Consider the following 11,070-nt stretch of genomic DNA (forward strand, 5'->3'; position numbering starts at 1 on the left):
TCCCGTCTCCATTATGCCTGGGAGAGGGAAGGAAAATATGTGTTATGTTCTGGCTTGGCCTCTTTCTGAGCTGCTCACACTGTGGTTCATCTGATAACTCTGTTTTCTTTCTCCTTTCTTTTTTCTTTTTGGTTTGTTTTCAGACAGGGGCTCTCTGTGTAGCCCCAGTTGTCCTGTAACTCTGTAGACTAGGCTGGCCTCAAACTCACAGGAATCCACCTGCCTCTGCCTCCTGAGTACTAGGATGACAGGCGTGTACCACCACCACCACCACTCTGGCAACAGCTCCCATTTCAAAGCACTTTATTGCCACTGAAGGGTTCTCTCTGGCAAGACTTGCTCAGAAAAGACAACAGTACTTGTTTTCATTGTGGAACTAGCTACTTAACATCCCTTTGACAGCATATTTCTTTTGGAGGGGGGTGGTGCATAATATTCTAGAGGCCAATTGGTCAGCAGTGTTATCTTGTTATTACACAGGAGCTGCTATGTGACCATGAAGAAACACCTGACCTGATCACCTGGTTGCCTACTGTCTTTTCTTAAAGCCTTGCTTTTTTTTTTTTTAAATATGTATGTATGTCTGCATATATGTATATATCACAGGTGCCAGAAGAGGATGGCAGATCCCATGGGACTGGAGTTATATGCAGCCATGTGCTGCTTTGTGAGTGCTAGGTACCAAACCCATTCTCTTAAGGTTTTACTTCTGTGAAGAGACACCATGATCAAGGCAACTCTTATAAGGATGGTATTTAAATGGGACTGGCTTACAGGTTCAGAGGCTCGGTCCATTATCATTGAGGAGGGAGCATGGCAACATCCAGGCAGGCTTGGGGCTGGAGGAGCTGAGAGTTCCAGGTCTTGTTCTGAAGGCAGGTAGCAGAAGACTAGCTTCCAGGCAGCTAGGAGGAACATTTTAAAGCCCACACCCATGGTGGCACACCTATTCTTAACAAGGCTACACCTAATAGTGCCTGTCACTCCCTGCGCCAAGCATATACAGACCCTCACACCCAGAGTCTCTACAAGAGCAGCAAATGCTCTTAACTGATCAGCCATCATCACTTCAGCTCCCTACCTAGTATCTTTTTACCAAATAATTACTAACATTAAATAATTTTAGCTAATAAACCATATTCAGTTCTGTTGTTTTGCTAAGTCTAAACTGTTCTAAACGAGATGTTGATATCATTGAGTAGGCTAGCCAGCAGTCAAAGGGTAAATATGCCTGAGGCTTCCATAGCTGGATACTTTTTTTTTTTTTTTTTTTTGGTCTTATATATCCCAGAGCAGCCTTAAATTTACTCTATAGCCGGAGGATGACCTCAAACTCGATTCTACCTCGTGGGGGCTAGGATTATGGACATGTATCTCCGACTTGTTTTTAGGACTGCAGTTTAAATTTAGGTTTCAGTAGGTAGAAGATTCCTCAGGGTGCCTGGCCTGCCCCCCTCCGCCCAAACTCCGGGACTGGGACTGGTGATTGAACCTAGGTCCTCATGTATGATAGTACTCTATCACTGAGCTATATCCTTAATTTTTTTTTTATTTTGATTCAGGGTGTCACTAAGTTTGTCCAAGCTAAATCTTAAATTCTGATAGCCCAAGGAGGCCCTGAACTTGTGATTCTTCAGCTCCAATTTCCTGAGTATTTATACCACTATTGGCTTCCCTGAGGGGTTTTTTTTTTTTTTAATGCTTACTGTTCTAATTTTTTAATGTGTATGGGTGTTTTCCATGCATATATGTTTAAACTTGTGTGGCTGACATCCTTGAAGGTTAGAAGGGGGGTATTCGGGTCTCTAAAACTGGAGGTACTAGATAGTTGTGAACTGGCATAGGTTCTAGGAATTGAACTCCAGTCCTCTGGAGGAGCAGCTAGTACTCTTAACCACTGAGCAATCTGTAACCCCCATCAGGATTTCTTAACACTTCTTATACCTTGGATTGCTTTGAGAACTGTTGACTGAAAAGTGATTTCCTTCTTGGAAACATTTTTAAAATAAATCCAGTAGATAAGATTAGTTGGAAAGCTGTTATTAGTTTTCAAAAATTTATGGTTTAATATTTGTGTTGTTTTTTTAACTTATTGCATAGCTGGATAGAGTGCTGCATTGAGTAATATAATTTTGATGTAGTAATAAGGGTAAGCATTTATAAGATCAGTACTGAAATGTGATAAGGCGTTGATTTCTCTAGTTGACAAAGTCATAGAATCTGCCAGTAATAACATGATTTTTCACCTACATTCATACTTGAGGGAAATGCTTAATTTTAGTGAGAAACCAGTGAAGAGGGAGATACAGATGTTTTTTCCGTGAAGGTTTCTGACTGAACAGGATTCATTGTAGACCCTGGGTAAGGACCACTGTCCTTCATGCTCTCTTCATTCCTCTCTCTCAACTGCAAATCAATTCTGGCAGGCTAGTTTTCCTTAGCCAAAACCATTTAAAATCTCAATTACCTGATGCAGCCATTCCACTGATTTCTGTTTTACTCATTTCAAAAATGAGAAATAGAACACCAGCGAGAAATAGCCCAGTGCTTTTGGAAAGCTTTTCGAATCCTCTCGGTTGTGATTTCCCTGGAAATAAGATGATTAATGTGACTGGGCAGGTATACTTATCTCATGCATCTGTAGGTCCCCGGGATGCTTAGACTGGCTCACTAATGCAGGCAGTTTTTCTGTGAAATGACCAACGATGTGATCATTTCAGAGAGCAATTCCTTCATGATGAAGCATTAGGGAGTAGGCTCTCTCTCTGCAGCTTGGCTCAGGAATGTAAAAGAACAAGCAAATTGAGAACTCTCCTGTGTAAGGAGGCAGGCCACCTCGCCTGTTGACTGAAGGTCTCCAGTCCTCCAGAAAGAAAATAGCATGAGAAACTTGCTCCACCTCTTTCCCCAGAGATAGAAAGCCCCAGATAGTAAAACACTTGGCTTTGACTCTAGAGTTAATTTTTTTTAAAGATTTTTTTTTTCCTTTGTTCTATAATACTTTTACATCTCAGTTAAGGTTTATGGTTGCTTAGGTTCACACTGGGTGATTCTAGCTACATGTGTAGCCCTAGCACATTTCATATCCTCCATTTTACAAAAGGTTATTATTATATAGGTAGGTTTGTGTGTGCGTGAATGTGCATGCTAGTTAGTGCACTCCATGAAGCTCGAGTTAGAGGCAATTGTTAGCTTGTTGATCGATACTAGAAACCAAATTTGGGTCCTGGAAGAGCAGTAAGTTCTCTTAACCCTATTCCCTGTCTCCTTTCTTCTCCCCCCCCCCCCCAATCTCAACTTCTGATCCCTTTCTGAGCTCCATGATCCTCTCTTTTCTACATACCACCTTGGTCTCCTTTGGGCGTGTCTGAGTTTAAATAGCTATTCGACTCTACCCATTTGTATCCTTCCAATGTTAAGGGAAGCTGTCCAATTACCTCATGCTTTGCCTGGCCCCCATCACATTCAATATTTATTTCCAATTGTCTCTACAACTGCAATCTATGTATCTTGCATCTTTTGTTCATTAGCTGCTTGAGGGTTTCAAGTCTGCAGTGATAGTGTCTTGGTGAAAAGGAATAGGCACATCAGAATCTGGGTTCTGATTCTGCCAGTCATCAGTGGACATTATTCTTAGAAAGTGTGATGAGGCCGATGAAGAAAGTTCATCACATAGGAAATAGTTTTGACTTTAGAATGCACTATAATGGGTAAGTTATTTAGAATAGCTTTTTCTAGTTAGACCATGGAAAAAGAAGGGTGGCTTGATGGACTTAAATTTAGGCTTGTTCAAAATTCCAAGCAATCTGGTGTGAAGAGGGTAGTGTGGCCTGTTCCGTGCAAGAGTGCAGTCCCAACATGTGAAAGTAAACTTCAAAGCCCAGTCCTTCCTTGCTGGGTTCATTCTTCATGTAACTAAGGAGACTAGAAACTTGGGACAGCATGTAAAAATAGGCTAGAAAACTGGAATTTTATGGCAGCTCTGCAGATGGCCACTCCTGTGACCACATCCTTTTGTTCTCCATTCGCTCTTCATTGGCCTGATCCCTAGGTATCTCCATTGTACTAATACTAAGTGGATTCTCTGTACCTAGTGTTCCCTTTTCCCTTGATCAGAATGGGGAGGACTGCCTTGGTTTTAATGCCAGCTAGACCACAGATTAGAGTGTAGCGCTCATACCTTATCCTGGTTCCTTGTTTACAGTTTGAGCTGTCTCTGGACTCTTGATTATTGTTCTTGCAGAGGGCCCTAGTTCACCTTCTAGCATCCATACTCACCTTAATTTTTAGCTTCAAGGGATCTGATAACGTCGTTTGGCCTCCACAGGTACCCACATACACCTATACCCATACACATACCCTATAAAAAAAAATCTTTAGAATCCGGAAATCTAGAGCATTTATGGACTGTATAAAAAGAAGAGAAGGACTTAACTGCACAGATAAGCTCTTAATTTGGAGTGCTGAATGTGCGTTAAAGTAATAGAATCAGTGAAGTCAAGCAGTAGTGGTAATCACTGAAGACAGAGGCAGAGTCCATCTGTTAGTGGTATAGCAAGGACATTTGGACAGGACCCTATTTATGGGGCTTTAGAAAGCTAATTTCCTATTATTCCTTTAACAAATTCCTCCTAATGTAGTTTCTTGACATAGTTTTGGGGTTCAAAAAAATCTGAACTGAGTCTTCTACATCTAAAATGCCCAGTTATTGACTAAGCTGGTTTCTTTGGGAAGAATATATTTGCTACCCCTTAAGTTCTTTGAGGTGGTCTGCATTTCTCGGCTCTTAGTTCTTTCTACTTTCAAAGCCTTCAGTGTAGCAGTTGTCATGTTGCTCTTTCTTTTGTGTTTCTCTGGCAGGGCTTCTTGGGATTGCATTAAGCATCACTGGATGATCCAGACTACTAGCACCACGAACACATTTACAGTCTACTTTGCCATAGGAAGCAGCATTTGTGTAAAGTTCTGAGGATTAGCATATACACATTATTATCAAGGGTAGGCTATTTACCCTGGTACACATTGTGAGAGAAAAGTGGAGACATTGGACACAACTTTGACCAGGTGCCTAAAATCAACTTGCCAAAGGGACAAGTGGACATCATGTGCCTCCAGATATTGTCTTAGGTTGTCACCTATACAGTATTTGGCTAAGAATGACAATGGATTACCTGAACCTAACCACAAACCCTTTGGACCCTAAAGCCTATGTACTCTTCAAATGTAGGGTGTGTGTAGGCAGGGAGTTCACAGTGCTAGGCAACTGCTATTCCTGGCCTAGTCTAATCTTGGCCACATTAGTAAAAGTATTGATGTGGGCCTGGAGAGATGGTTTGCTGGATAAAAGTACTTGCTGTTTCCAAGGACTCAGGTTCAGTTACCAGTACCCATTCCATAGCAGGTGGCTTGAAACTATGTGTAACTTCAGAAGAGTCCCTCTTCTGGCCTCTGACTGCACTAGGCATGCACATAGCATACATACATACATACATGTAGACATACATACATAAAAAATAAGGATCTTAAAAGTAGTAATGTTAAGAGAATGAGTCTGTGAAAGGCTACAGATTTAAAGAGGTTCTGTCGATCGGATGACTTAATGCCGTTTCTGGTCTAAACTAGATCCTATATTGGAGGAGAAATGCTGTCAAGTTGTCAAGCGATACATTAGAATACAGGCAGTAGTTTCAATATAGGTGTTTCTGTCCATGCTGAGTTGACCGAAGTACTTAAGGCTGCTTGAGTTTGAAATAACTTTCAAATAAGTTATTAAGTAAAGCCAGGAGGGCTGGAGACATGGCTCAGTGGTGATGAGCTTGTACTACTTTTGCAGAGGGCCCTTGTCAGGTTGCTCATAATAACCGCCTGTAACTCCAGCTCTAGGGCATCCCATATCCTCTTCTGGCTTTCCTGGGCAATTTGAGTGTGTGTGTCACATTGTACAAAAAAAAGTAAATGTGGCAGCCTGAACTGCTACTAAATTTAAGTTTAATTTAAAATTTAAATATCAATGATACATTATTATATGCAGACTTACAAAATAGTAGTAGGTGTAGCTATAGTAATTTCTAACCCAAGTTCCTAACTCATTTCTAATGATTAGGAATGTTGTGGATCTTATTTGAATGTAGAAGTGTGGCTGTTTGGTCCTGTGCTTTGCCAGCATGTTCGAGGGTTTGGTTTCAATCTCTGTACTAAAAACTGAAAAGTAGTCTGACAAACCACTAATCGGATGTTCCTGTCTAAGCTCCCAAGGTGTCTCTGAAGAGTACTGTGCCCTTCTGCCCACCAGTTGAAAGTCACCAGACAATTTAGAATTCCAGAGATGGAGACTGAGCAGTGCAGGCGTTTCGAATCCGTTTGATTTGGAAAGGACTGCGAACTCTGTTCTGTGTTCAGACATTGTGCACTGAGAGTTCGAAACATAGGATAAGGGATTGTATTCTTGACCCAACTAAACATGCAATTTACAGAACCCTGGATAGTGCTTTGAATTTAAGGATTTAGGTGAGTATGCTTATTTCTGTCAAGAGTAAACACTGGAACAAATTTCAATTTGTGCTCAGGTCCTTTGCAGGTTTATTGAAAATACAAAGAGTAATAAAGGAAAAGGCTAGAGGTCACACAATTCCATTCTGACATACTAGAATAGCTCTCCGCAGCACTTATTAAAGCACTTTTGCTGCAGCAGCTGGGTAGGGGGCCAGAGGAGGCAAGCGTTGAGTATAGTCAGGGGAACATGGAAAGGAAAGAATGTGTAGGCAGCCTCTTTAGAAGCAAAGAAGATTAAGTGTAATACCCCAGCCTACGGTAACAGGGCATTAGGAGAACTGCTGGAAGTAGAAGTCTGAAGGGAAGTGTAGGCTTAATACAGTGAAGGCTATAAAGAAAGCATACCAGTTTAATGGATGTGCAGGGACAAAGAACATTTGCTACGTGTGTGTACTAAAATGTTTAACACTGGGGCTGGTGAGGTGGCTCAACGTGTGAAGCTTCTTTCTGCCAAGCCTGACCTCAGGTTGAATCCCAGGACTCACATGGTGGAACTCAGTGGTGAGAGCGGACTCCCACAACTTGTCCTCTGACCTCTACACGAGGATTGTGACATGTTTCCCCTATTTTCATATATACACAATGCAGACATACTCAATGAAAATGCCATAGATTTTAAAGGCTTAATATTTAGAAGCTATAGCAAACCTAACATGTTTTATAGTCCATTGGAGCTCTATAGAAAGGTGAATTCATCAGTTTTCTACTGCCAAAAGCTATCATACCCTTTCAGTGTTATATTCATACACCTTCCCCCAAAAGATCTGGGATGGTGTTCTGGGTTGAATTGTGTTCTCACAAAGGTGCTGAAGTCCTACTCCGGCCACCCTGCCTACAACTACAACATTGTTTAGAATTAGTGGCCTTGTAGATGTTAAGATGGAGATGTTCGGTGGACCTTTTACTTGATATGGCTGATGGATGGTCTTATTAAAAAAGGAATTTTGAGGCCTGTGAGGATATGAGGAGAATGCTATTTTGCAAGCTGAGGAATGTGCAAAGGAACACATCACTCGGGAGTCAGAGGCAGGCGGATTTCTGAGTTCGAGGCCAGCCTGGTCTACAAAGTGAGTTCCAGGACAGCCAGGGCTATACAGAGAAACCCTGTCTCAAAAAACCAAAAAAAAAAAAAAAAAAAAAAAAAAAAAAAAAAAAAAGGAACACATCAAACTGATTTTTCCTCACAGTTTCTAGAAGGAAGCTTTTCCACCACTTTGATTTTAGACTTCTCCCAAACTATGAGAAAATAATTTTTCTGTTACTGAAGTGACCCAGTTTATGGTCTATTCTTAGACCATTTCTAAGGAATCAATACAAATGCCCTTTAGAATTCTTGCTGCGGTTTTGAGGAGCGTGTCCTGAGGTTTTCTGTGTTAGAGGTGTATTCCTCCGGGGATCATTGCTGGGAAAGTGCTGGGGACCTATGAAAGAAAGGGTCTACTGGGAGGTCCTTTGTGTGATGGGGCCATGCCCTTTAAAGAGGTTGTGGGACTCATTATCTTGCTTTCTGCTTTTTGGCTCATGATCTCAGTGAGTTGCTTGCTTACACACTCCTGCAATGATGGGGCATCCTTTCTAGAAGCCCAGAGTGACTGCCTGATTATGGATTAGAACCTTCAGGACTATGTGCCCAAAGAAACCTTTTTTTAGAATAATATGAAGATAACTTACACATAGCCAGTGGGGACATTTTTATTCATCAAGTGTTTACTATTTTATAACAAGCAAACTTGCAGTTTCAGCTGCTTGTTGCAACAGCTGTTGGTTTCTCTCTCAAGCAGCTGTGGACTGGGATGGGGTTAAGATAGGGTGGGCCTGACTGAGTTCTGCTCTAAACTGTAGGTCTGAGCTAGGTCTGTTCCATGTGTCTCCCACCTCCTTAGAGCAATGGATACCTGAGACATCTGCTGACAGGCAGATGCGCAAGAAGACAAGCACATAAAGAATGTCATGGCCCATCCTTGATTTATGCCATGCATGCTAATGTCTTACTGCTCTATGTCTGAACATACCCAAGGTTAAGTGACAGAATTCTCTGCCAATCATGAAGTCATAGCACGAATATGCTTGTTAGGGGATGGAAAAGTTGGGAAAACAAACTCACCACATTTTACATGAGATTTTTATCTAGAAATCTAAGGACTAATCAGTGTTTTCAGTGAAAAAACTATGACGTTGAAGGGAAAGGAAAAAAAATCTCTTTCGGGAGAATATACCAGTAAGCTAGCTTGATGTTAACAAATGGGGTGAAGACAGTATCTTGTATCCCTTTATCTGTTCATAGGCACCTAGGCTAGTTTCATAGCCTGGCTGTTAGGAATATTATCTCAGTAAGCATGGATGTGCAGGTGTCTTACGGTATGCTGACTTAATAGTCTTTTGGGGATATTGTCAAGTGGGAGAACTGAAGCATATAATACTTCCATTTTTAGGTTTTAGGGTTTTTTTTTTTTTTTTGAGGACCCTTCATACAAATTTCCATAGTGGCTGCCTCAGTTTACATTCCTCCTCTTTTTTCAGTTTACTTCCACCAACAGTGTGGAAGGGCCATCCCACATCTCCCGTCCCCACACTCATCAGTGGAAAGGGAAGGGAAGATGAGAGAGTAATGAGGGGTGACGGTATTGAAATTACATTTTACATACGTATATGAAAATGTGACAAGAAACCCCAAACCAAAAACACTCCAGGTACACACTGCAGTTATGCCATGCAACAGCAGCTCCTGCAAAGAGTTTTCCTGGGATGTAGGGGTGTGAAAGTAGTTTTAAGCAGAAGCTCTTGACCCAAAGTGTTGGCCTGATTCCTGACTCTGGTCAGACTTGGCCCTTTGTGTGCGCATCCATGGGGGAGGAGTGACAGCAGAACTTCTGTCCAGATTTGTTCACTCCAGTGACACAATCTATGTGTCAGTTGGTGCTTGGCACAAAGTAATTGCTCAGGGATTATCTTTTGTTATCATTAGCAAGTATCAGATCTTAAAATATACCATAAATCAAGCATTAGACTCCAAAGAATAACATTCACAAAGTTCTAAGACTTCACAATCACTAACCTGTTACTTTCATTCCTCCCAAATGCCCAGTCTTTTTCCTTTAGTTTCTCCACAACACCAAGTTAAAAGATAACTAAATGAAGGCAGTAAGATGGTAGATGCTCTTGACTGTCTAGGAAGGGCTCCTTTAAGGGAGAGCAGGGCAGTCTACCATTTGTATGATAAAATTGGTTAAGGTTAGATATTTGTATTAAAAAGCTGTGTGAGCTCTTAGAAACTCGAGATCATGCCCTGCTGACTTGCACATTATCAGGGTTATGTCCCCAGGCAGCAGCTCAGACCAAGGAGTGTACCTGGCCTTTGATGGTAACTGATCCCTGCTGCTGTAGGGCATCGGACTTAGATGTGGCCTCTGGGGGCAGGCCAGGCCAGGACCTCACCATGGTCCTAAGTGGTATCACCAGGTACCCACATCAGGCTGTTCCTTACTTACTACCCCTGAGTAGTAAGTTTCCCAGTTCTGCCTCTCTTCATGGTGCCCACATCCTTCTGTTTCCCTTTCTCTTGCATTTCTCCACCACTTAGTCCTCTTAGTGGAGCCTGGGGTCTCTGAGTATTTGAGGTCATCTCAGAAGTGCTACACCCCACTCGTGCATTGTATGGTCTGCTCCCCCTCCCCTCTCCCCTCCCCCAAGTCCGCACAGCACCAAATTGGTGGTCATCTCATTAGCTCCCTGTCAGGGCCCCATGGTGCTAGACTGGTGCTTACCTTGGGCTTGCTCCTCACCTGGGCCTGCCTGGTTGACCCCATATGGCGCTCATCTGTTTCAGGCTCACTCCTGCCAGGGGCATCTCCATCTCACTACCTGCCTTAGGAGCCTGTCTGGGCCTGCTAGGTACTAGACTGGTGGCTGTCTCAGGCTCACTTTTTCAGGGAATGTTAGGCTGGCTACTAATCATTTTAGATGTTCATGGATCAGAACACTGAGCACAGACATAATCCCTTTTTTCTCTGCCACCTACTGATGCACATGTGACACAGAGGCCACACCTGTAACACCTCTAGGGGCAGGTCATTATTATGTGAGTTCTGGGGATCCAGACTCAGATCTTCACACTTGTTCAGCAGGCACTTTGTTGACTGAGCCATCTCCTCCCCAAATACTCTTTTTTTTTTTTTTTTTTTGTCTATACTTTGGCTTGTCTTCTTTTAGTTTGTAGCTGTCTTTTCATTTTTTGTTTTTTGTTTTTTGGTTTTTTTTTTGTTTTGTTTTTCGAGACAGGGTTTCTCTGTATAGCCCTGGCTGTCCTGGAACTCACTTTGTAGACCAGGCTGGCCTCGAACTCAGAAATCCGCCTGCCTCTGCCTCCCGAGTGCTGGGATTAAAGGCGTGCGCCACCACGCCCGGCCCATTTTTTTTTTAAATATGTGAGCATGCCACTTGAATTCAGATTTTTTTAAAAAGATTTATTATATGTAAGTACATTGTAGCAGTTCTCAGACACTCCATATTTTTGGATGC

The 11,070-nt window shown here is 42.2% G+C and overlaps 1 non-coding gene across 1 annotated transcript; it reads right to left on the minus strand.

The window, feature by feature from the left end:
• Positions 1-10,487: 10,487 nt before the first annotated feature.
• LOC115030185 (small nucleolar RNA SNORA17) lies at positions 10,488-10,620 on the minus strand. The gene has a single exon (XR_003835806.1). It is a non-coding gene; the product is annotated as a small nucleolar RNA SNORA17 (small nucleolar RNA).
• Positions 10,621-11,070: the final 450 nt, after the last annotated feature.

This window comes from Mus caroli, unplaced genomic scaffold, assembly GCF_978045245.1.
Source record: "Mus caroli unplaced genomic scaffold, Mus_caroli_1 scaffold_5, whole genome shotgun sequence".
Lineage (NCBI taxonomy): Eukaryota > Metazoa > Chordata > Mammalia > Rodentia > Muridae > Mus > Mus caroli.